This window comes from Vombatus ursinus, unplaced genomic scaffold (genome assembly GCF_900497805.2).
Source record: "Vombatus ursinus unplaced genomic scaffold, bare-nosed wombat genome assembly UNPS02014817.1, whole genome shotgun sequence".
NCBI classification, from domain to species: Eukaryota; Metazoa; Chordata; class Mammalia; order Diprotodontia; family Vombatidae; genus Vombatus; species Vombatus ursinus.
In genome coordinates, this window is record NW_020954595.1 from 12,164,204 (window position 1) to 12,186,980 (window position 22,777).

A 22,777-nucleotide genomic window follows, 5' to 3' on the forward strand; every position below is an offset into this window, starting at 1 on the left:
CTGTCAGCCCATTCTAGTGCTGAAGGCAGTGATGAATGTGTCCTTGAAATCTTTCCTCCCACTCCAAGGATTGGTGGGATGGCAGTTGATGCCTGGAGAAGCTTTAAGGCTTGGGAGGCTCATGACATACATTAGCCCCCTGGATCCTGGTGCCCACCCCCACCCCCTGGTGGGAGGAGGTTCTCCTGGCATTGAGAGCTCCATTTTACAAATGAGGAAGTGGCTATCAGAGGCTCCAGGACTCTCCTGGTGCAACAAACAGCTGAAATGGGCCTGGACCTCCTAGGTCCGGTCCAGCTTTCTGTCCCATGAAAATGGAGGTGGAGACCTTTTTGGGAAAGCTTCCTTCCCTGTGCAGAGACTGGGGCTCAGCCAGAAGGGCCAGAGAAAATTCTAGAGCAAGAAAGCCCATAAGCAGGAGGACCTTCCAAGTGGTCTTTGATTGACTCAGTTTGATGAATTTGCGCAGAGGGCCAGGCCAGAGAAGGGGAGAGCCCCTGAGCATCTCTTGTGTGGGGGATTGAGCCTGGAGGGTCTTCTGGAAGCTGAAAGAGGGCAGGCAGGGAAAAAGAGAGGCCACCCACCAGAATAACCTGCGTCTGTCACTCTCCTGGTCAAGAGTCACCAGTGGCTCCCTGTTGCCTCTGGGATAAAATACCAAGACCTCAGTTGGACACAGTCTGCCTCCAGGCCTAACTTTTCAGGCTGTGGTTCTTCTTCATGCACTGTGTGTCCTAGCTATGCTGGCTTACATGTTGATCACTGAATCCAGCACTCAGCTCCCATCTCCATGCCTTTGCCCAGGCTGTGCCCTTGGCAGGAATGCCATCCTTCCACATCGTTTTCAGCTCATGTGCCATCTCTTACAAGAAACCTTTCATGATTCCCTTGGTGCTCTCTCCTGCTTCAAATGATCAAAATGGGCCAGGTCAGTCACAGAGTAAGACAGGGCAGAAGGATGGCCCCTTTGGTGGGCTCCTTCATCTGACCAGTTCTCCTGACCCAAGTCAAATTAAGACTCATACTAGGCACGTGTCATTTACACACAAGATATCTCATTGAAGCCTGGTGCCATGGATAGAAGGCTGGCCTCAGGGCCAGGAAGACCTGACAGGTCCTGGCTGGGTGACCCTGGGCCGGTCACATGACTTCTCAGGGCCCCAAGCAGCTCTCAGAGAGTACAGCTTAGAGCAGTAGCCAAGCAGCATCGGTGGGTGGAGTTTCCATGCTGGGAATTCCCTACATTGCTGAAATCAAAGATCTGCCTCCCCTCACCAACTGCCACGCCTTTCAAGAGCACGATCATCCCTGGTCAGGACATTTGGATGTGGCCCACACAGTGATCCCTCCAAGGCCCTGAGGGGGGTTGGTCACTCTTCCTCCAGTCCCCGCCCTGCGTCCCCACCCTAGAGCAGGAAGGAGGAAGCCCAGGCCAAGCCCAGACTCCTGAAATGCTGCCAGCGGCTCAGAGACACAAACCTGCTCCAGGGGAGTCACGTGTCCTTTGTCCACTTGGACCAAAGCACGGCAAGGGATGCCAGGAGAGCCTCCGATGGGCTCTTGGGCTCTCTGGGTGGAGGTCCAGACCAGAGGCACGTCTGCTGGAGGCGGCCCCCTGCCCATCTGCTCTCTTCTGCGTTAGCTGATCTGTGGCTTCTCTACCCAGTCTTCTGCCTGGGGCCGGATTTATCCAGGGCCCTTCCTAGTCACCCACCCTCTGCTTCCCTGCTCCATCAGCAGCCCCCAGGCAAACTGCTGCACTACCAGTCCCCCTTTGCTTTGTCGTCTTCTCCCCTTAGAAGGGAGCCTCTTATGTGTTTGCTCCGATTTGTATTCCCAGCACCTAGCGGTGCAATGCCGGGCACATAGTAAATACTGAATAAATGTGTTTTCCTTTGGGCATTCATTCATAGAGAGCACCTTGGATAGCCTTCCTCTGCACTCGGCTCTCCCAGAAGAGCTGCCTCAGGTTCAAGGGCTCTGTTCTCCAGGGTAGAGTTTGGCTACACGATTACTCTGAATTCAGCTGCCTGTTAGCCATGGCTTTGTCCGCGGTCGTAGATGCTGTTTCCTGTTCTCTTTCTCTCTCTCTGCATCAGCTGATAGTAGCCGTCTTGTGCTTCTCTGAATCCCTCATGTTCATTGTGGAGCGATCATATTCCACATCATTCACATACCCAACTTTTTCGGCCGTTCCCGATTGACGAATGCCCGCTCGGTGGCTACTTTTTGCTTTTGTCTTTTTGCTTCCACAAAAGGTGCTGCTGTGAGTATCTTGGTGGTTACGGAACCTTTCTTTTGTCTTTGATCACCTTGGAGTTTAGGCCCAGTAGTGGGATCTTGGGGTATGAACAATCTAGGTGATTTTTTGGGCAAATTTAAAATTGTTTAGGGTTGACAGCTCCACCCAGAAGGCAATTGTGTGCCATCTTTCCACAATTCTCCCTTTCCACACATAGATTAATGGTCCATACCCTGCCCCCCACATTCATTCTGCTCCTGTTGGTTGTGAGGAACCCCAGGCAGAGATGAGTAAATGTTACCACGGGAGTACAGACTTGCAGCTCTGGGAGGGGCCGCACAGAGCCCCTAGCCCAAGGCATCTGCCAAAGGCCACGAGGGCCTGCAGAGCGGTTACACATTCAGGGCCACCAAGCTGGCTCCTCACATGGGACCTAGGTCACTCACCCGCACCAGCCACCACCCTAGATCATCCCCTCGTCAGCTCCTGTTGCAAAGGCCTCAGGTTTGCTTTCCCTCCCTGCTCTAATCCACCCCGCTTCCTCCGCCCTGCTCAATCAGCAGCCACCTCCAAGATCAAATACAAACCCTTTGGCCAGCGGTGAAGCCCTTGGCCGCTGGACCTCCACCTAGCTAGACGGCTCAGCTGTAGGGCAGGTTTTATTACCGAGCCCAAGGGGGAGGCAGGACATGTGAGTAAAGACCAGACTGTGAAGGGAAGGGGAGGCGAGGCTAGAGAAGAGGAGATAGAGCAGTGGGGGTGGGGGTGGTGGCTGGGGGTCCTGGAAGAGCAGTGTTTGTACGGTCGGCAGCTCTGTCCTCAGTCCTGGCTTCTTTGTGTTTGGGCGCTCGGCATTTGAGGGATTCCCAGAGTGGAAACTCCCTCCACCAACGTAGAGGTGGGAACCAAGAGGATTTTTCTTGCTTGTTTCACCTGGGCCCTGACTAATTCTGAGCTGGTTGTGATAAGGCCAGTAAGCTGAGTGAGCAGCATCATAACATAGCCAACTTGGACTTTGGCGGCATAGCTGACCACCCTTCCTCACAACCTTGTGGACAAGGTAGAGATGGATGGGCTGCCGAGCTGCCTGCAGAGGGGGCCCCGAGAGGGGCCTGGAGAAGAGAGGACTGAGCAGGGCCGGGCGTGGCGATCATAGCACTGGAAGGACCATTAACTTGGAGAGAAGTTGGCCTTGTTCTTCGTGGGCCCAAAGGACGGAAGGAGAAGCAGGGAGAGAAAGCCCAGGCGGAAGGCCAGGTTAGGCTGCCTTGGGAGGTAGTGAGCTGCCCGTCAGTAGAGACTAGACAGCCTCTGGCCAGCCATGTTGCAGAGGGGAGGCTTGTTCAGACAGAAGCTGAACTAGGTGGCTCCCAGAATCCCTCTACCCTGGAGATTCATCATCTCAGCCTCTTCTGTCACAAATTTTGTTGCATACGAATAGGATAGTATGGGAGAGAGCAAGGAATGCTGGGTTATTGAGCGCCTGCCATGTGTGAAGCGCTGGATTGTTGGCTACTTGGCATCACTTTGCTTTTCTCAGCCTCAGTTTCCCCTTCTGTCATTTGAGGGGACTGGACTAGATAACTCCTAGGATCCTGTTGAGATCCAGATTTAAAGTGCTTCTCGATTACTTTCTCGGCCTATTTCTAGTTCAGCCTCTTTTCACTACCCCCCGCCCCAACCCTCTGCTCTTCCTGTCCCACCAGCAGCAGCCGGCCAGCTCCCCCTGGCTCTGCTCCCTTCCTCTCATTGACTAATCCTGTGCGGAGAAGAGCTTCTGAATGTCAAGGACGGTCATGGACAGAGCCTGTGGCCAGGTCTCCTTTCCCAAGCTTGGGTCCCAGATGCTCTTGGCACCAACTGTGGCCCACAGAGGTGTCGCTCGTGTCCCTGGTTTGGATGGCTCTGCCCTTGTTGGGAGACCACCCCCCCCCCCCCCCGCCACTGCCCTGAAGAGCCTCGCTGGGAGGCTTGTGTCCATCTTCTCAGGATCACGGGTAAGCACACACGTGCTCACACGTCCTTGGAAAGCCTCAGTGTCCTTGAGAGCAGAAGACAGAGTTCTCGTTACACTGAGGGCTGTCAATGAGGCTCAAAATAGCAGGGAAAATGGGAATTCACAAGAGGAAAAACACAGCCTTCAAGGACGGGCTAAGATGCCCTGACCTTGGTGGCCTTGAGGGAACTGAACTCAGCCCTTGCACAGGTTGACTGGGGGCCAGAGGCTTTGGGGAGCCATGGAAGGTTAGCTGGGGAGGAAGCTTGGAGGTCAGCTAGCTCACTTACCTCCCCCCCCACTCTGGGGAAGACCAGGGAGAAAGACAAGACTTAAAGGTCATGTAGTCTAACAATCCCCCCAATGTTAGGCAATGTAAGAGCCTGAACAGAGAACAGAATTTTTAAAAAACCCCATGGTGGTCCCCTGGGCTTCTAACAACAGAGTCCCAGAGCCAGTTTGGACACCATGAGGAAAGATGGGCCCCTAAGGAGTACAGCAGAACTCCACAATCCTCCCACAAAGGGAGGAAGAGCCAGGGGAGATGCAGCAACTAGGAGCTGGGAGCGACCCACTCTGGCACACAGGCCCGAGCCTGAGGCCTCTCCTATGCACATGCACGATCCTCTTGACTTCCAGTACTGACCCGGGTGGGGCACTAGCAAGAACAGTGGGTTCAGGGTTTGCTCCTTCCCTTCAGGGGGCAGTGGCCATCCCCAAAGCCTTTCTCCCCTTCTCCTTTCTGCATTCTGGGTCCGCCTAGTCTCCTGCCGTCCTGCTCTGCTAGCCCCTTCTCTTGGCTGGTTTGTCCTCCCCAGGAAACGGCTCTGGCCGTACGATGGAGGGACTTCTCTGGAATTCTGGCCCCAATATGCGGAGGGCTCTCCAGGTAGAAGAGCAGGGTGGAGGTAGTGAGGAAGACAGCAAGCTAGGTGCTGACGACCCCGAGAGTGATCACTGCCCGCTGGGAATGACCACTCAGCTCTGTTATTTGAGAAAAGCAACCAGGGAAGAATGTCTATTCCCATCTCAAATACCGTGTGGCCCCATGGCACAGACGGCTTAGTAAATAACCTCTCGAATAATTAAAAACAGATTATAACCGCTTCCAGGTTTATTCATCTACAAATAAATTAAAATCAAATCTTGCGTCTGCATGACTCACTCCTGTGGACTGCCTGGGGATGGATGTCAGTGTGTGTGTGTGTGTGTGTGTGTGTGTGTGTGTGTGATAAATCGCAGCTCTCCATAATCACTGGAGCAGTGCTGCTTCTCTACATGGAGTTAGTGAGAGCCGTCCTCGCAGGCTCCCTCTGTCTCATCGGACGGCTCTTAATGCCACACACACACACACACACACACATGTTTGTCTGTTGATCCCTTTGATGGATCCTGGCCATCTCTGATGGACACCGTGACATTTCCCTGTTTTAGGCTGGGGCCCAGAATGCCCAGTCCCATCCTCATTCTCCAAATCTCCCTTTCTCTTCTGCCGGGCTGATGGGTCTGGTTAGACTAGAGCTTCTCCCCTCAGGGAATGGAGCAGGTTCGGGAAGGTTGGGGAATCCACTAAGAGCAGTGGGGGTCACCGAAGCAAAGGCTTTCTCCCTTTTCTTCACACCCATATCATTGCAGGGGAGGGGATCCTAGACATTTTTTGCTCATTTTAGTCCAATTTCCTCATTTTACAGATGAGGAAACTGAGGCCAAGAGAAACATAGCGACTAGTCCAAAGTCTCCCAGGGAGAAAGGGACAGAGTCGGGATTTGAATCCAAAGCTAACTCTTTTCCCCTCTTCTCTTTCCATGCTGCCTCCCCAGTGACCACCTCCCTCCAGTTAGTGTCAGAGATTCCCAGGGAGGGGTAGTGACCCATATTCTTGTAGCAGTCAGGCGATGCTTTCCTGCCCCAGGCTTTGGCTTTGGGGAGCAGGACCAGCTACGTGGGAAGCACTGGATGTGAGGGAGAAGACAGCCCCTGGACTCTCAGCCACGGGACCAGAAAGACACATACACTCAGGTCTTTCCAACACCAGGTTAGGTTGGCCACACCTTCCTGTCCCTCCTCCTATCAGCCTGCAATCAGACTCCCTCTGCCAGAAGTACATGTGCCCAATATCCAGAGACTCACCTGGGGCCTCATTCTCTGGATGCGTAGAGCCAAGGAATCCCACAGCTAAAAGAGATCCCAGAAACCCAGTCTGATACCAAGAGAAATGAGGTCTGGGGGCAGGGGAGGAAGGCCTTGTCCAAGGCCCCCCAGGGGCTGCAAATAAAACCCAAGTCTAAAAAGACCATCAGAACCCATGGAAGAGAGTCGTCTGCACATGTCTAGTCTTTCTGGGTCTTCTCTCTTCTATCTCCCTCAGTCAATCAGTCATCTAATGAACCCCAGCTGAGCACAACGCACAATACTCCATCCCAAGGCTCTGTACACACTGGGTGCTCTGTAATTACTGAAACAAACTGAGCATAAGCTTCTGTGAGAAGTCAACCCCCCACCTCCACCTTGTGCTGTCAGGTCCAGGAGACAGGGTGAGGAGGTGGGGCTGGGAGGCCTAGCAAGGCTTACAAAATTCCCAGTCTAGAAAGGGAGTCCTAAACCAGCACTGGGCAGACCAGTGATGTTGGGGGTACACAGCAGGCAGACTGGAGCTCAGGACAGAGATCAATGGTTGGGAAATCAGAAGCCAGGCCACAGACCAGCTTTATTCATTCATTCATTCATTCATTCATTCATTCATTCATTCATTCATTCACAGCATTGCAGTTGGCCCTGGACGATGCAGCAGGTACAAAGACAAACAAGGAAGTCTCTGTCCATCAGGACCATTGAGGAGTAGAGAGAAGGTTGTAGATGCTTAGCTTTGTTGGGGAGATCAGAATGTGCTTCAGGGCCTTGGGGAAGAATAGGAACTGTTCTGGCATGAGATCAGGGAAAGCTTCCAGGAGAAGGTGACATTCAAACTGGGCCTTGAGGGATGGAGAGGCTTTTGATAGGTGGAAACAAGGGGAGGCATTCCTCCTGAAAGGAATGAGATGAGCAAAGTCACTGAGGTTGGAAACACAGGGCAAGTTTGAGGGACAGGGAACAATCTGTTTTGATTGGAACAAGGGTCCTTAGATCTAGAAAGTTCAGTAACATATGGCGCATCAAGCATTTCATACCATATACCAAGATAAAACCAAAAGGGGTCCATGATTCACACATAAAGGGTGATACTATAAGCAAATTAGGAGAGCAAGGAATAGTTTCTCTGTCAGATGTATGGAGAAGGGGAGAATTTAGGACCAAACAAGATATGGAGAGCATTGCCAAATGTAAGATAGATAATTTTGATTATGTAAAATTAAAAAAGGTTTTGCACAAACAAAACCAAAATTAGAGGGAAAGCCGAAAACTGGAGTAGTATCTCTGATGAAGGCCTCATTTCTCAAATATATAGAGAACTGAGTCAAATTTATAAGAATATGAGCCATTCCCCAGTTGATAAATGGTCAAGGGACATGAACAGGAGATTCTCAGATGATGAAATCAAAGCTATCTATAGTCATATAAAAATGCAGAGTAAAGTAAGCAGAACCAGGAGAACCTTATACACAGTAACAATAGTAATGTACAATGAACAGCTGTGAATGACCCAAGACAATCCCAAAGGGCTCATGATGAAAAATGCTCTCCACCTCTAGAGAATGATGTTGTTTGAATATAGACTGAAACATACTATTTTCTCTTTCTTTCTTATTTTTCTTCTTTCTTTCTTGTTTGAGTGTTCTTGCACAAAATGACTAATGTGGAAATGTTTTACATGATTACATGTGTATAACCTATATTAGATTGCTTACCATTTCAGGGAGGGGGAAAGGGAGGGAGGGATAGAATTTAGAACTCAACACTTAAAAAAATAAATGTTTAAACATTTTTTACATGTAATTGGGAAAAAATAAAATATTATTAAAATATAAGACGGGTCAGAAAAAGAGTAGTCAAGAATTAGGGGGTCCTCAGGTGCCAGCAGCCAAGCTGAGGCAGCAGGTCAGTAACGGGAGGCAGAGAGTGGCACCAGTGAACCCCGGTGAGTCTATGAGGTTAGCATCCTGGGGAGTCGGGAAATCTACCAAGCAACTCTAAGCCTCAGCAGAGTGAGTGCCAGCCCTAGAACACTGAAGCAAAGAGAAATCTACATCTCTGGGGCTAGGTCTGCTCCAGGCTTTGGAGGGCAGGAGCAGTTGCCTTGGCTCCAGGTGCACATCGGGATACTCGGCGACAATGTGACCTCCCAGGAGCAATTTCCGTTCTTCTAAATATGGCAGCCATCCACAGACAAACATTGACATCAGCCATCACAAAGCAGGATCCTATCCCACTCTGGGAGCTCCTGGTTCTGCATGACCTGCGTAGTCAATAAGCCAGTCTGCTCCCAGCTCCCCTTCAGGGTCATTCTCAGGAACTTTGTGGCTGCTGAGGTTACTGTTACTGACTTGTAAAGTGTATAGATCAGCTCTGATTTCCTCCCAAAGATAGGTCTTCCTGCCTTCCTCCATATTCTTTGCATTTGTTACTCCTTCTGGTGCCATTATCTCCCTTGGCATCTGCGCATTGTAGCTTATTGGGTTGGGTTCGTGGGTTGGTGCCAAGGTTTGAGGGTTTGTTTTTTTGCTGCTGCAAATGAAGCTGCAGGAGAGATTTTGGTGCTGAGAAGCTTCTTTTCCCTTCTTCCTTAGGGCAGAGCCTTTGTGATGGACTGACAGAGATGGACAGCTTCATGACTCTCCATGGATGCTAAGGGCTGACTCTGAGGACTGCATGTCCTCATGCCATCAATACATTGGAGCCCCACCAACACGAACCCTGAGAGGAAGGCTCTGTGGCTACTCTTAGCTCCATTTTCCAGAAGAAGACAACAAGGTTCAGAGAATTTAAACAAGTTGTCAGTGTTCGATCTGGCTTGGCACAGGCCTCCCCTCCCTTGCCATTGCTGCACATTGCGACCCTTTTTTTTGTATTCATCCTCTATTAACTATCACTGCTTCTATTTTTGACCATTGCTTTTTAAGGGGTCACCTAGCCAATGAGCTCCCTGTGCACTTGGATCCCTCTCTAGCTGTCCCCAATTCTAACCTAAGTGGTCAATTCACCCCAGGGCAGCCAGATGGCTCAGGAGGTAGAACACTAGGCTTAGAATCAGGAAGACTCATCTTTCTGAATTCAAATCTAACCTCAGACACTAGCTGTGTGACCCTGGACAAGTCACTTAACCCTGTTAACCTGAGTTTCCTCATCTGTAAAATGGGCTGGAGAAGGAAATGGCAAACCAAGCCAGTATCTTTGCCAAGAAAACCTCAAAATGGAGTCATGAAGAGTCAGAAATGACTGAACAACAACACTTCCCCCCCAAGCTTCCCATTATTTCTGCCCCAATCATTTCCTCCTTGTTGGTCAGAATGAAGTCCAGAGCAGCAGTTCTGCTCATCATTGAGATGAGGTAACAAATTATTAACTGTGCTGTTCTTGCCAGAGAGAAGAAGCTCCTGAAGATTTCCAGATAATGGAGGCACCCACAACCATTTTATCAACCCTCTGGGCTAGGCCTGGGATCTCTTTCCCAAACTTCTCATCTATTCCTTTTTTCTGTCCAAGGGATCTGCAGTCTACTCCAATGACAATATGGCTCCTGTTTCTCCCTCTATTGAAATTGACTCAAATGTTCTCTAGAGACTGCTGGGTGGCACCGTGGCTAGACACCTGGGCCTTGAGTCAGTCAGTCAGAAGATTCAAGTTCTAAGACACAGTAGTCAATGACTATAGTAATATACTATTTGATAAACCCAAAGACCCCAGCTTCTGGGATAAGAACCCACTCTTTGAAAAAAACTGCTGGGAAAACTGGAAAAGAGTATGGCAGAAACTAGGCATTGATCAAAATCTTATACCATATATCAAAATAAAGTCAAAATGGGTTCATGATTTAGATATAAAGGCTGATACTGAAAGCAAACTGGGAGAACAGGGAATAGTTTAACTATAAGATTTTTGGAAAACAGAAGAATTCATGACCAAACAGGAGATAAAGAACATTACAAAAAGCAAAATGGAAAACTTTGATTACATTAAATTGAAAAGTTTTTGCACAAACAAAGCCAATGCAACTAAGATTATAAGGAAGGTAGAAAATTGGGAAAGAATTTTTACAGTAAGTTTCTCTGATAAGGACCTAATTTCTAAAATATATAGAGAATTAAGTCAAATTTATAAAAATACAAGTTATTCCCCAATTGATAAATGGTCAAAGGATATGAACAGGCAGTTCTCCGATGAAGAAATTAAAGCCATCCATAGTCATATGAAAAAATGCTTTAAATCACTGTTGACTAGAGAAATGCAAATCAAATCAACTCTTATGTATCATATCACACCTATCAGATTGACTGACATGAAAAAACAGGAAAATTATAAATTCTGGGGAAGATGTGGGAAAATTGGAGCACTAATGCATTGTTGGTGGAGTTGTGAACTGATCCAACCATTTTGGAAAGCAATTTGGAACTATGCCCAAAGGGCTATAAAAATATGCATACCCTTTGACCCAGCAATAGCACTTCTAGGGCTATATCCCAAAGAGATCATACAAATGGGAAAAGGACCCACATGTACAAAAATATTTATAGCAACTCTTTTTGTGGTGGCAAAAAATTGGAAATTGAGATGATGCCCATCAGTTGGGGAATGGCTGAACAATTTGTGGTATATGAATGTAATGTAATACTATTGTGCTGTAAGAAATGATGAACAGGCTGACTTCAGAAAAACCTGGAAAGACTTGTATGGTCTGATGCTGAGTGAAGTGAGCAGAACCAAGAGAATGTTGTTCACAATAACAGCCATTTTGTGAGACATCTAATATTGATAAACTTAACCCTTCCTGGCAATACAAGGATCTAAGACATCTCCAGAGGCCCTGTGATGGAAAATGCTATCCACATCCGAAGAAAGAACTATGGAGTTTGAATGCAGATCGAAGTATACTATTTGCTATTTTTTTTTTCTTCTGTAGAGTTTTGTTTCCTCTTTCTGGTGGTTCCTCCTATTGGTTCTAATTCTTACTTACAACATCACTAATGTGAAAATATGTTTAATAGGAATGTATATGTATAGCCTATATCAGATTGTGCGCCATCTTGGGGAGGGTGGTGGGGAGGAAGGGGGAGAAAAATTTTAAACTCAAAAGTATATGGAAGTGATTATTGATAAATCAAAATGAATTAATTTAAAAAAAAAAGAAGATTCAAGTTCAAATCTGGCATCTAACACTAACTATGTGACCTGGCCAAGTCACTTAATCACTGACTGCCTCAGTTTCCTTGATTGTAAATTGGGGATAATAATAGCAACTCTGTTTTAGGGTTGCTTTGAGACTCAAGTGACATGATATTAGTAAAGTGCTTAGCTCAGCTCCTGGTACACAATAAGTGCTTAATAAACGTTTACTCCTCCTGTCTTAGCAGTGGCTGCTCTGTGGTTGCTCCATTTCTGCATGTGAATTTATCTTCTTAATACACAATGTCATGGCACTCCCTTTGATCTCTTGTTTCCCTTTCCTATGTGGTATTCAGTGGTTGGATATGGTGTTCAAAGATGGCGAGGAGATCTGGACCAGTGCCAGATAAGGACTGGTTGTGTGAGTTTTGAGAAGAAGCCCTAAGGATATCGTGGGTTTTGGGAATGACTAACGCAAGCCCTGGAGCAGAGACCAAAGATTCATCCTGCTTAGCCCCAGTGAGAAGAGTAGCGCCAGGGGAGTGGAAGAGGAGAAATGATACTTCAGCTCAGTAGGCAGGAACAGTCAGAACTGCCCAGTCATGGACAGCTGACGTAGGAGATAATGAGTTTCCTCAACACTGGAGGTCCTGAGGGTTAAAGGCACTCCTTCCAGGAAGAGACTGGGGGGTAGAATACAACTGAACCTCCTTTCCCCTTCCCCCCAGTAACTCATGGTCTTAAGGAAATGGAAAACAGGATACTTGTTTGGCTAAATCCCAATAAAAATAGATAACTTTGCTAGAGGCAAATGGACTTTGGGGGGAAATTTCTAGCTCAGTGTATACAAATCCATCAAAAGTAAATTCTCTAAACTGAGCATATAATTCTTAAGAACAATCTTTAGCCTTGTTGGGCTTATCTGAAGAGTGGGCCATGGAGACTTCCCAAATTCAGTTTGAGGAGAAGACAGACTTGGGAGGCACCAAGAGGAGGGAGGTCCATTCCAAAGACTAGAAGATACCAAGGCTTCCAACGCTAACTGGCAAGGCTGCCCAAGCATAAGGGCTCTTAAAGCTAATAGGGTGTGGATGGCCACTTAGGGCTACCTTGGAGGGGATTCAAGATTTTGGGTGAAGTTTGGACTCATCCACTTCTAAGGGTCCTTCCAAAACAGTCTATGGTCTGAACATCAGCCAGTATATAACATGGAGCCACCTCTGGACTCTGGCCCAGCCAGCACTGATTGATCGTCGCCAGGGTATGTCAGCAACATGAAGCATTAGAGACTGAGGTCGAGGTCAGGCCCAGTCAGAAGCTTCTTCAGCTCTTTCTTCATCTTCATCTGCCTTCCATGATCCCTGATCCAGGGTGGCCTCTCTCCCTTCTGAGCTCTCCTCATCCACCACCTGAACCTCCCTTTGTGTGTCTCTCTGCCCCACCCTCTGGGCAGGACCCTCCTTTTGTCCATCCCTGTAACCTGCCTGGGGCCAGCCCTTACACACAGTAGGGACACAGGGGATGCTTGTGGAAGATGGTTGAAGGTTGGAGCACAGCTCATCCAGAGCCTGGATGTAGTAGGGGCTGCGGTGAGTGGGAGGGTAGAGCTAAGAGTGGTGAGTGACTGAAAGCTGACGGTCTTTTTGGCCCTCTCATCTTGCCCTCAATACAGCCCTTCAAACCACCCACCCGTTCCGACCTCACAACCCAGCAGCTGAAACCCACTCCCACCTCCAGAGAAATCATCTCTTCAGTAGACAAAGCAACGGCCGAGTGAGAACGAGAGCGTCTGTCCTTGTGAAAAAGAAGTGAGTTATTCAGTGTTATGTCCTAAATGATGGGTGAGCTATGCCCCCACCTCATCAGAGCTGTTTAAAGACACAGCGCCCACAGGAATGCTCCTGGACGTGGGGGATGGGGCAAGCTCTCCCAGGCTAGGACAGAGGCAGCGGGGATGGGTCCTTCAGTCAGGCCAGTGAAGGGAAGGAAGCCAGCCCCCTGAGCCCTGCTGGAAGATTGACCATGCCTTCCTTGGGATGCCTTGATCTTCCTTATCTCTGGACTTGACTCATCCTTGTGCTCCTAATCTGCTCTGATTTTCCCACTGAGCAGGATCAGAGTGAAGAGTGGGGCGAGCTCAGGGTGGGCCAGGGTGCACCTGGAGGGTGAGAGGTCCCTCTTCTTGCTCAGTTGCTTTGCTCTAAGTCACAGAACTAGGGCTGCTACTGGGGAAGGTAGGGTCCCTGGCCCCCAGGGTGGGGCAGGGTAGGGAGGCTATTTCTCAGTAGCCTCAATGAGAGGTTGCTGGGCTGGGAGTCTGAAGACCTGGATTCTAGCCCCTGAGTTCTGACATGAATGCCAGCCTCAATGCCCCATCTATAGAATGGGAATAATAGCATCTACCTCACAAGGCTGTCGTGAGGATCATATGGTGAGACCACTTTAAAGTGCTACAGAAATGGTGACTCTTGGTGTAATCTTTACCACGAGGGGCTTGATCAGGTGTGCTCCCAGGTTCCTTTCAGCACTCAGTCTGGGAGTGGGTGAGATCGGGGCTCTCCTCGTCTCTCCCTCGGCTCAGCCTTGATTTCAGTGAGAACAGAACAAGCCTTCCTTGGGCAAGTCGCTTTCCAATGGAGTCTCAGTCTCCTCGTTTGTAAAATCAAGGAGTTTAACAAGACTGACCAACGTAGAGATTGTTTATTAAGAACCTACTATGTACCAGCCATTGTGCTTGGTGCTGGGTCCACAGAGACACAAGTGAAGCACTTCCAGCCCTCAAAGAGCTTCCATTCCCTCTGAGGCCAGACACCACCTCTGGGCAACATCCATTCCCCTTCACCTCCAGAAGGGGCATCTTTGGGTCACTTGTCCCAGAAGCACAAGGGCTCCTACTTGGAGCTCCCAAGAACAGGATGACAATGAATGACTCTCCTGGCAGTGAACAGTACCTTGTGAGGCTCACTGAGAAGAACGGCGGATGTTTAACCTGGAGAGGAGCCCCGAGGAGAGGGAAACACACTGGCTGGTTTCAGGGATTTGAAGAGGAGAGAGAGAGAGAGACAGAGAGAGAGAGAGAGAGAGAGAGAGAGAGAGAAAGAGACAGAGAGACAAAGAGAGACAGAGAGACAGACAGAGAGAGACAGAGAGAGAGAAAGAGACAGAGAGACAGACAGAGACAGAGACAGAGAGACAGAGACAGAGAGACAGAGAGAGAGGAGGTAGGGAGGGAAGAAGAGAGGGAGAAGGAGGTAGGGAGGAGAGGAGAGAGGAAGAGTCAGAAGAGAGAGACAGAGGCAGAGGTTGAAAGTGACAGAGACAAACAGAGATACACAGAGACAGAGAGAGCAGCATTTAGTGGGCAGGTGATGGATAATATCCAACAAGAGAGGCTGAGAAAGAACAAACAGGTGGCAGCACCAGCAGAACAGGGACACAGAAAGTCAGGGAGAGGAGGGGATGAGGGTCAATAGGGTGAAGAGCTGAGGGTGCCTCAGGAGCTCATTTTGGAGGAGGAAGAGGAGGAGGAGGAGGAGGAGGAGGAAGGGCACAGCAGAGGGCTGAGCCTTGGAGCACTCCCTCAGCTGAGCTGTGCTTTCGGTATACCTTGTTCCAAGGAGCAGATCTGGACTTGGAACTTCGTGAGTCCCCCCCCCAAGGGAGGTCTCCAGTAGAATGTCCCAGGGATCTGCACTCACCCCAAATGGAATGGCATGTAAGTATAATGATCAATCTAGACCCCAAAGAAGAGATGGTCATAGGACCAAAGGAGCATAACTTTAGAGTTAGTTGGAAGGGACCTCCAAGGCCACCTAGTTCTCCCACCTCTGCGTCCCCCACCTCTGCACCCTTGCCCATGCCATGCCCCATGCCTGGAATGTTCTCTCTCCTCACCTCCATCTCTTGGGATCCCTAGATCCCTTCATGGTTCAGTCCAAGCCCCAGCACCTTCACTGACTGCCCTAGGTGTTGGGGCCCCTGTGCCCAATGACCTTGTACTCTTCTTGTATTTCTGCTATTTACCCATCTAAGGACTCTGTATCCACGCGATCGGATGTGAACTCTTTGAGAACAGGGATGGTTCACTTGACTTTTGTCTTTGTATCTGACACATAAGAATAAGAATGAGATTATGATTTATATGTCACCTACCACGTGTCAGGCACTGTTCTTAGCGCTTTATAATTAGTATCTTATCTGATCCTCACAACAACCCTGGGAGGCAGGTGCTATTATATTCCCCATTTTATAGCTGAGGAAACTGAGGCAAATAGAGGCTAAGTGACTTGCCCAGGGTCACTCAGCAAGTAAGAGTCTGAGGCTGGATTTGAACTCAGGTCTTCCTGACTCCAAGCCAAGCACGTCACACATTGCGGTGCCCCCTAGCAACCTCTATAACCTCGCACAGTGGCTGACATATACTAGGCACGTGGAAGTGTTGTTGAATTGAATTGAATCGAATCTGCTAAGTTATAGAAAGGCTGTGAAATCGGAAAGTGTGATTTTTTTTTTAAAAAGAACAATCAAGCCCATGTTCATACAATCTTAAACTACAGCAAGAGCCCCATTGCCTCTGGGGATAAGGAGGTGCTAGCGTCCCCTGGCTGGCTGTCTTCTGCCCTGGGCAGAGCCCTCTTGGAACCTTGTGTTCAGTTCTGGACACGTAGACAAGGTGCTCACAGATGGGTGTGTGTAGAGGATAGTGCCCGGAATCAGAAGCAGACAGCGTGTTGTTCCTTTAACAAGCTGCTTAAAGGACCGAGGGAACAGAAGGATCAGGGAGGTGACAGACTCAAACCAACGGCTGGTTGTTTGGCCACACGTCTGCCATTTTGGACTTCGGAGGTTGATTTTTTAACCCAAGAATGAAACTTCATATTTTCCCCTTTTGAATTTCATATGATTGGATTCATTCCCATCATTTAAGTCTATTAAAATCTTTTGACATTCAGTCCCACTCTGTCCCCATATAGAAGGAGCCCAGATGGTGGGTTTGGACAGATGTGCTGGTCAGCTCAGACCTATAATAACTGTCACTGGGTGGAGTCACAGGGCAGCTGCTCTGATCATCTGAACAGGACATCTTGCCAGGAAGTCCCAAGACAGTACTTTGAGATCACAGAACTTTAGAGCTGGAAAGGACTGGCTGACCCGTCTAACCTCCCCCTCTACAGAATCCCTGACTAGTGCTTCTACCAATGCGACTGGAACACTTCCAGGGAGATGAGCCCCACTCTGTCTCCCTTGAAAGCCCATTCTTCTGCAGCATAGTGGCTGTTAAGGAGCTCTTCTCCCAGAGAAACAACATATTCTATGATTATGACAACATCCACAGGAAAAGCGAGCCCCGCAAAACAATGCATAGCGAGTGCTGCTAAATCTTAAAGAGTGAGCTTGGCCCCGAGATGAGATGGGGGACACCTCTCGCTGCTCCTCGGAGCCTCCATTGAGGTAGGGCACCATCTCTAGGTCCACCAACTCTCTCAAAAATACTTGTAATTTATTTAACATTTATTTTTCACATTTTTGAGTTCCTAATCCACTCTCTCCCTCCAGCCCCTCCCACTCACCCACAAAGCAGGCAATATGATATCCACCATACATGTGAAATTATGCAAATGTATTTACATATCAGCCATGCCACAAAAAAGCAAGAAAAATAAAGAAAGTGAAAAAGTCTCTCTCTCTCGGGAGGGGGAGAGCACTTTTCGTTGGCGGCTCCTTTGGAACTGTCTTGGATCATTGATTGATCAGAAGAGTGAAGTCTTTAACAGTTGATCATTGTTACAATGTTGCAGTTACTGTGTCCGATGTTCTCCTGGTTCTGCTCACTTTACTCTGCATCAGTTCATAAAAGTCTTTCCAGGTTTCCTCTCAGGTTGTCTTCCTCTGGACATCTCCTTCATGCTCCTGCCCTGGGTACCTCCTCCCATCCTCCCCTTCTCATCCTTTTGTGTTGTCTTCTCTACTGGAATGTAAGCTCCTTGAAGGCAGGGCAAGGACTGTCTTTTTGCCTATATTTGATTCTCAGTAGTGCCTGCCACATAGCAAATACTTATATTTGTTGACTGACCATAAATAAAGTAAATACAAAATTATATGTGGGAAGAAAAGAGTCAATCTTTGTTTTTTGCTCATCCTGGTCACCCCTCTCTGGACTTGATCCCCCTGGACAAGAAAAAGGACAAAGAGGACACAGAGGCACTTTCTTCTCCTTTCAAGGACACTTGGTGGTCAGCAGACATCATTTTACTCTTCTGGGGTTCCTCAATTTCTGAACAATGGATGCTCATCTCTCAGATGATTCCCTAAGCCCAGAATTCAATCTTATACGATTTAAATCCACCACCCAAAGTCCCAGGGATACTCATCTGGAGGGTGGGACACTGAGATGTCATTATCAACTCCAACAGAAGCCCTGGGATGGAGCACGCACGGTATGTGGTCCCTACTTCAAGGAGCTATTGTATTGTGGGAAACTTTGTGGGAGTGCTGAGAGCAGTGCTGGAGACACAGGGCAGGGAGGAGGGGTGCTGAGGAAAGGGCTTCACTGGACAGCAGGGTCAGTGCTTCCCAGGGGAGCTACTCCTTAGACATAGGAAATGGTGCTTGGTCCTTCCCCCCGCCCCCACCCCCTCTGCTCCCATGTTCTTGGTCCTGAGAAGCCAGCAGGAGAGCAGCTCCTGGGACTGGAGCACAGTGTTCCAGGGAGATATTTTAAGAAGCTGCCCTGAGACTCCATGGACCAGCTCAGAGAGATGGCCCAGAAGATGGCCATGACTGCCCTTGGACAATGAACGATCCATCCCATGGAGGGCACCTGTACCCATCTAGGAAAGACTGGCCCCAAGAGCTCCATGAAGGGATGCTGACAAGCAGGCTGAGGGTCTGGAGCAGCTGCCAAGGGTGGTAATAGCGTGGCCAGGGCTGGTTCTTCAGGGGGTTGCTACCTGGGGTCTGTTTTGTGCTAAATCAGGGGAGGTGCCTAGCCAGAGCTCTTGCAACCCTGCATACCTTTAACCTCCTGCCAGCAGCCCTCAGCATCCCTACACTCCCACCCAGCATCCCTGTGCCCCACCCAGCATCCCTCAGCACCCCCCACCCAGCATCCCTGCACACCCACCCACAATCCCTCAGCATCCCTACATCTCCGACATTCCTGGGCTGAACCATCCTTCTGCATCAAGTCCCAGGGAAAGGGACGAGGACGGAGCCCACCAGTCTCAGACTGCCCTGCTCTTTGGGGCCTCTCTGGGCCACAGGGCACTCCAGAACGGAATACAGTCCCTCCCTCCACTGTGTTCAGGACGTTGGAGGAATAGGTACCGTTGGAGAATGAAGGCTCAGGAGGGCCCCCCACTGCTGAAGGGGCAGCTCCCAAGGTGCTGCCAGCCCCTCCTGCTACCTGCTTACACACAAGCCCAAAGAGATCTTGTGGGATGTTATGGAAGGCAGAGAAGAAGCCCGCCCCTCCCACGGGGGCAAACAACGATATCCAGGAAGACATGTGCTCCCTCCCTGCCCCCACCTTGTCCTCCTGGCTCCTCCCTCCCCCCCACAAGCACCAGATTGTAGGAGACAGGGGGCCCAGAAAGTGGCTGGCAGCCCCTCGGGGATCACCTGGGCCCAGGACCCGGGTGGCTGGGCATTGGATGGCTCACTGAAGGCAGAGACAGGACTGGTCTTCTTCCAGGTTCCACAGATGCTGGACAACATCTCCCTCAGGGGGAACGCCAAGCCCCAGACTCAGGCCTCGAAGGGGCCTCCATGGCGGCTGGTCCAACCGAGACCTGAACAGGAATCCCGCCCGCAGCATCCCCTGAAGGCGGCTGTTCAGCAGGGGCCCAATGCTCTCCATTGAGAAGAGGGGTGGAGCGAGGGGGGTGGGGGTGCTGCTCAGACCCTTCCTGACATCCAGGCCGCAGCAGCTCCTCAGCAATCTCGCCCAGGGCTCTGGGCACTGCCTCTGGCTGGAAGAGAAGAAGCGGTCTGATGCTTCCCTTCCTCTCCTAATTCTGCGCTGGCCACCGACCCCCACCCTTCCGGTCATTCGGGTCACTACCTCAGCATCCTCCTCGCCTCCCCCACACCCCTCTGTGGCCCATCAGCGGTTGATTCTTTCTTCACAACCTCTCACCTGAGTTCCCTGGTCTCTATCACAAAGCCACGCCCTAGCTTGGTCCCCAACCCCTGTCCCTCCGCGTCTCCCCGCATCAGCCTCTCCATCTCCAAGCCAGTGCTGCACACTTGTTCCAATGTAAGCTCCTTGAGGGCAGAGACTGGTTTTGCCTTTCTTTGTATGCCCACAGTTAAGAGGAGTGCTGGACACATAGTAGGCCCTTAATAAACGCTTATTGACTGGCTGGCATAGTAGGAGCTTAGTACATCCATGTGGGATTAAATGCCATTTGCTAATGTCTGCTATCTGAAGAGCACCCAATAATAACACAGATCTTGCTGGCGGCATCAGGGCGGCCGAAGCTCCAAGCACATCATCTCACCTGCGCCTTCCCGTGCTCTCGGCTCCAGCGCTTCCCCCACCCCCCCTCCCCGCAGCCCTGCTGGGTCCCCAGACAAGACCCCCGTCTCTGGGCTCTGGGCGCTTTCTCCGGCGTCCCCCAGGCCTGCAACGCCCTCCCACCTCCCCTGCCGGCTCTCCTCCCTGGCTTCCATCTTTCCGGGGGTGTTTCCTGGCCCCTCTTCACTCAGGCATCTTCCCAGGTTCAATGACTTCCTTCCTATCTGCGCCACCGCCACCGCCACCGTAGCGTTGTTTCCCCTGTTGGATTGTACGCTTCTTGAGAGTAGCAGGCACTATCTTCTGCCTCTTTTTGTAATCCTAGTGGTTAGCACAGTGTGTGGCACACAGTAGGCACTTAATAAATGTCCTATTGGTTGATTGATGATCACAACCACCCTGGGAGGTTAGTGCTCCCTTGATATTGACTGAGCTCTCCCCAGGTGAGATGTCCAAATCGTCAGGCTTTGTCCAGGCTTTTCCATTAATCCCTGCTGGGCGTCCACCCAACATTCTGGGGCCTTTCCTCTGGGTCCCTTGACATTGCTACACATGCATTGGCCATCCCTTGCTCTCTCTACCTGACCAGCTCCCTCCTCTCACCTCCATGGGTCCTCTGTTTGGGCCTGTACAGCACCAGCTTCCATCCACTGTACCATCCAAATGACCTGACTTCATTCTTTGCACGTGGCGTATTTTGTGGTATGTGGCCCTACCGAACCTCTGGCAGAACACTCTGCTTCAGAACGGGGTCATGGCTTCAGGGAGAACCATGCTGCAATGAGAGGGCTGCACAATCCCCCAGGACATCCAGCCCTTTGTTCTTCCATCTTCAGATCTGGGCCCAGTGCTTCTCCCGGGCGCTCATTCAGAACATCTTTGCTGGAGGCCGCCTGAGGTCGCCCTTCTGACTGTGGAACTTTGAGCATCATTCTTCACCTCCAAGTCTTTTTCGGAAGGGATCCTCAGATTGAGCTTTTATGGCTGATGATGGATCGCGTTCGGGGCGTGGACAAACAAAATTTTTTTTTTTGTCACTAACAATTAGCACAGTGAGAGCGATCATGTGATTGTAAAGATGGCCTGTTGGCAAATGTCATTAGCTAAAGCCTGCCTGTGCCTTGCCATACCTTCCTCAGGGCACCCTGGATGTCCTTGCTAGGTAACCATCCCTCCTCCCCTTCAATGACAGTAGACTCTGATAATAGCTAACATTTACATAGCACTTACTGTGTGACAGGCCCCGAGCTAAACTCTGGGGATACAAAAAGAGGCAAAACACAGGCTCTGGCCTTGAAGGGCTCACAGCCCCATGGGGGAGAAAACATATAAATCCATATGCACAAACAAGCTATGCAAAGAACAGACAGGTACAATGAAGACAGGGAAGGCACTAGAATGAAGAGGCGATAGGAAGCCACTGGAGTTTATTAAATGTGAGTGGGGGTGGGGTGGGGGTGCGTGCCAGTCATGCCTACATTTTAGAAAAATCACTGTAGTGGCTGAATGGAGGATGGGCCAGAGTGGGGAGAGACTGGAGCCAGGCAGACCTCTCAGTAGCTATTGCCATAGTCCAGGTGTGGAGTGGTGAGGGCCTGTACCAGGGCGGGGCAGGGTCAGAGAAGAGAAGGGGGCATAGCAGAGAGATGTTATAAAGGTAAAATCAGCAGGCAACTTGGATGTGAGGCATGAGAGATAGTAGAGTCTGGGGTGACTCCAAGGTTGTGAGCCTGAAGGGCCAGGAAGATGGTGGTGCCCTCTATAGTAACAGAGAAGGTTGTAGGTGTGTGTGGGTGGGAGAGGGATTAGGAGGAAAGATAATGAGTTTTATTTTGCCCATAAGATGTTGCTGAATGGAGGTTGCTTGGAGTGGGCAGAGACTGCAGGCAGGCAGACCACCAAGTAGCTATTGCCGTAGTATGGGCATGAGGTGATGGGGGCTTGTGCTAAGGTAGGGGCAGTGTAAGAAGAAATGTTGCCGAGGTGAGATCGGCAGGCCTTGCAACAGTTTGTATATGGGGAGTCAGAGAGAGTGAGGAGTCAGGGATGACACCTAGATTGGGAGTCTGAGGGATTGAGAGGATGGGGGTGCCCTCAACAAGTAATAGGAAAAGGTAGAAGGGGAGGGGTTTGGGGGAAAGCTATTGAGTTCTGTTCTGGACACATTGAGTTTAAGACGTCTACTGGACAGCCAGATTGAGGTGTTGGAGATGTGAAATTGGAGGGCAGTGGAGAGATTGGGGCAGGAAAGGCAGATTTGAGAATTGTCAGCACAGAGATGGTCATTCAATCCGTGGGAGCTGATGAGCTCACCCAGTGAAGGCAGATGGAAGGAGAAGAGAAGAGGGCCCAGGACAGAGCCCTGTGGGACCCTTCTGGTTAGGTGGCATAATCTGGAGGAGGAGGACCAGAAGAGACAGAGGGGACGTCCTGAAAACCTGGAGAGCAGAGGATCAAGGAGGAGACGGGTACCAACATGATCACAGGCTGCAAAGAGGTCAAGTAGAATGAGGATGCAGACAAGGCTGTTAGATTTGGCCACTAGGAGAGCCCTGGTGCCTTTGGACCAGTTTCAGTGGAAGGACAAGGTTGGAAGCGAGACTGTAAGGGGGTAAGAAGAGGTATTATCTAATTTGATCCCCTCAATAACCCTGAGAGGCATGCATTATTCTTATCTCCGTTTTATAGATGAGAAAACTGAGACAGTGACTCATCTTAGCTCCAAATCTCTTTCCCTTACAGGTTGTATGAGGAAGTAGGAAGA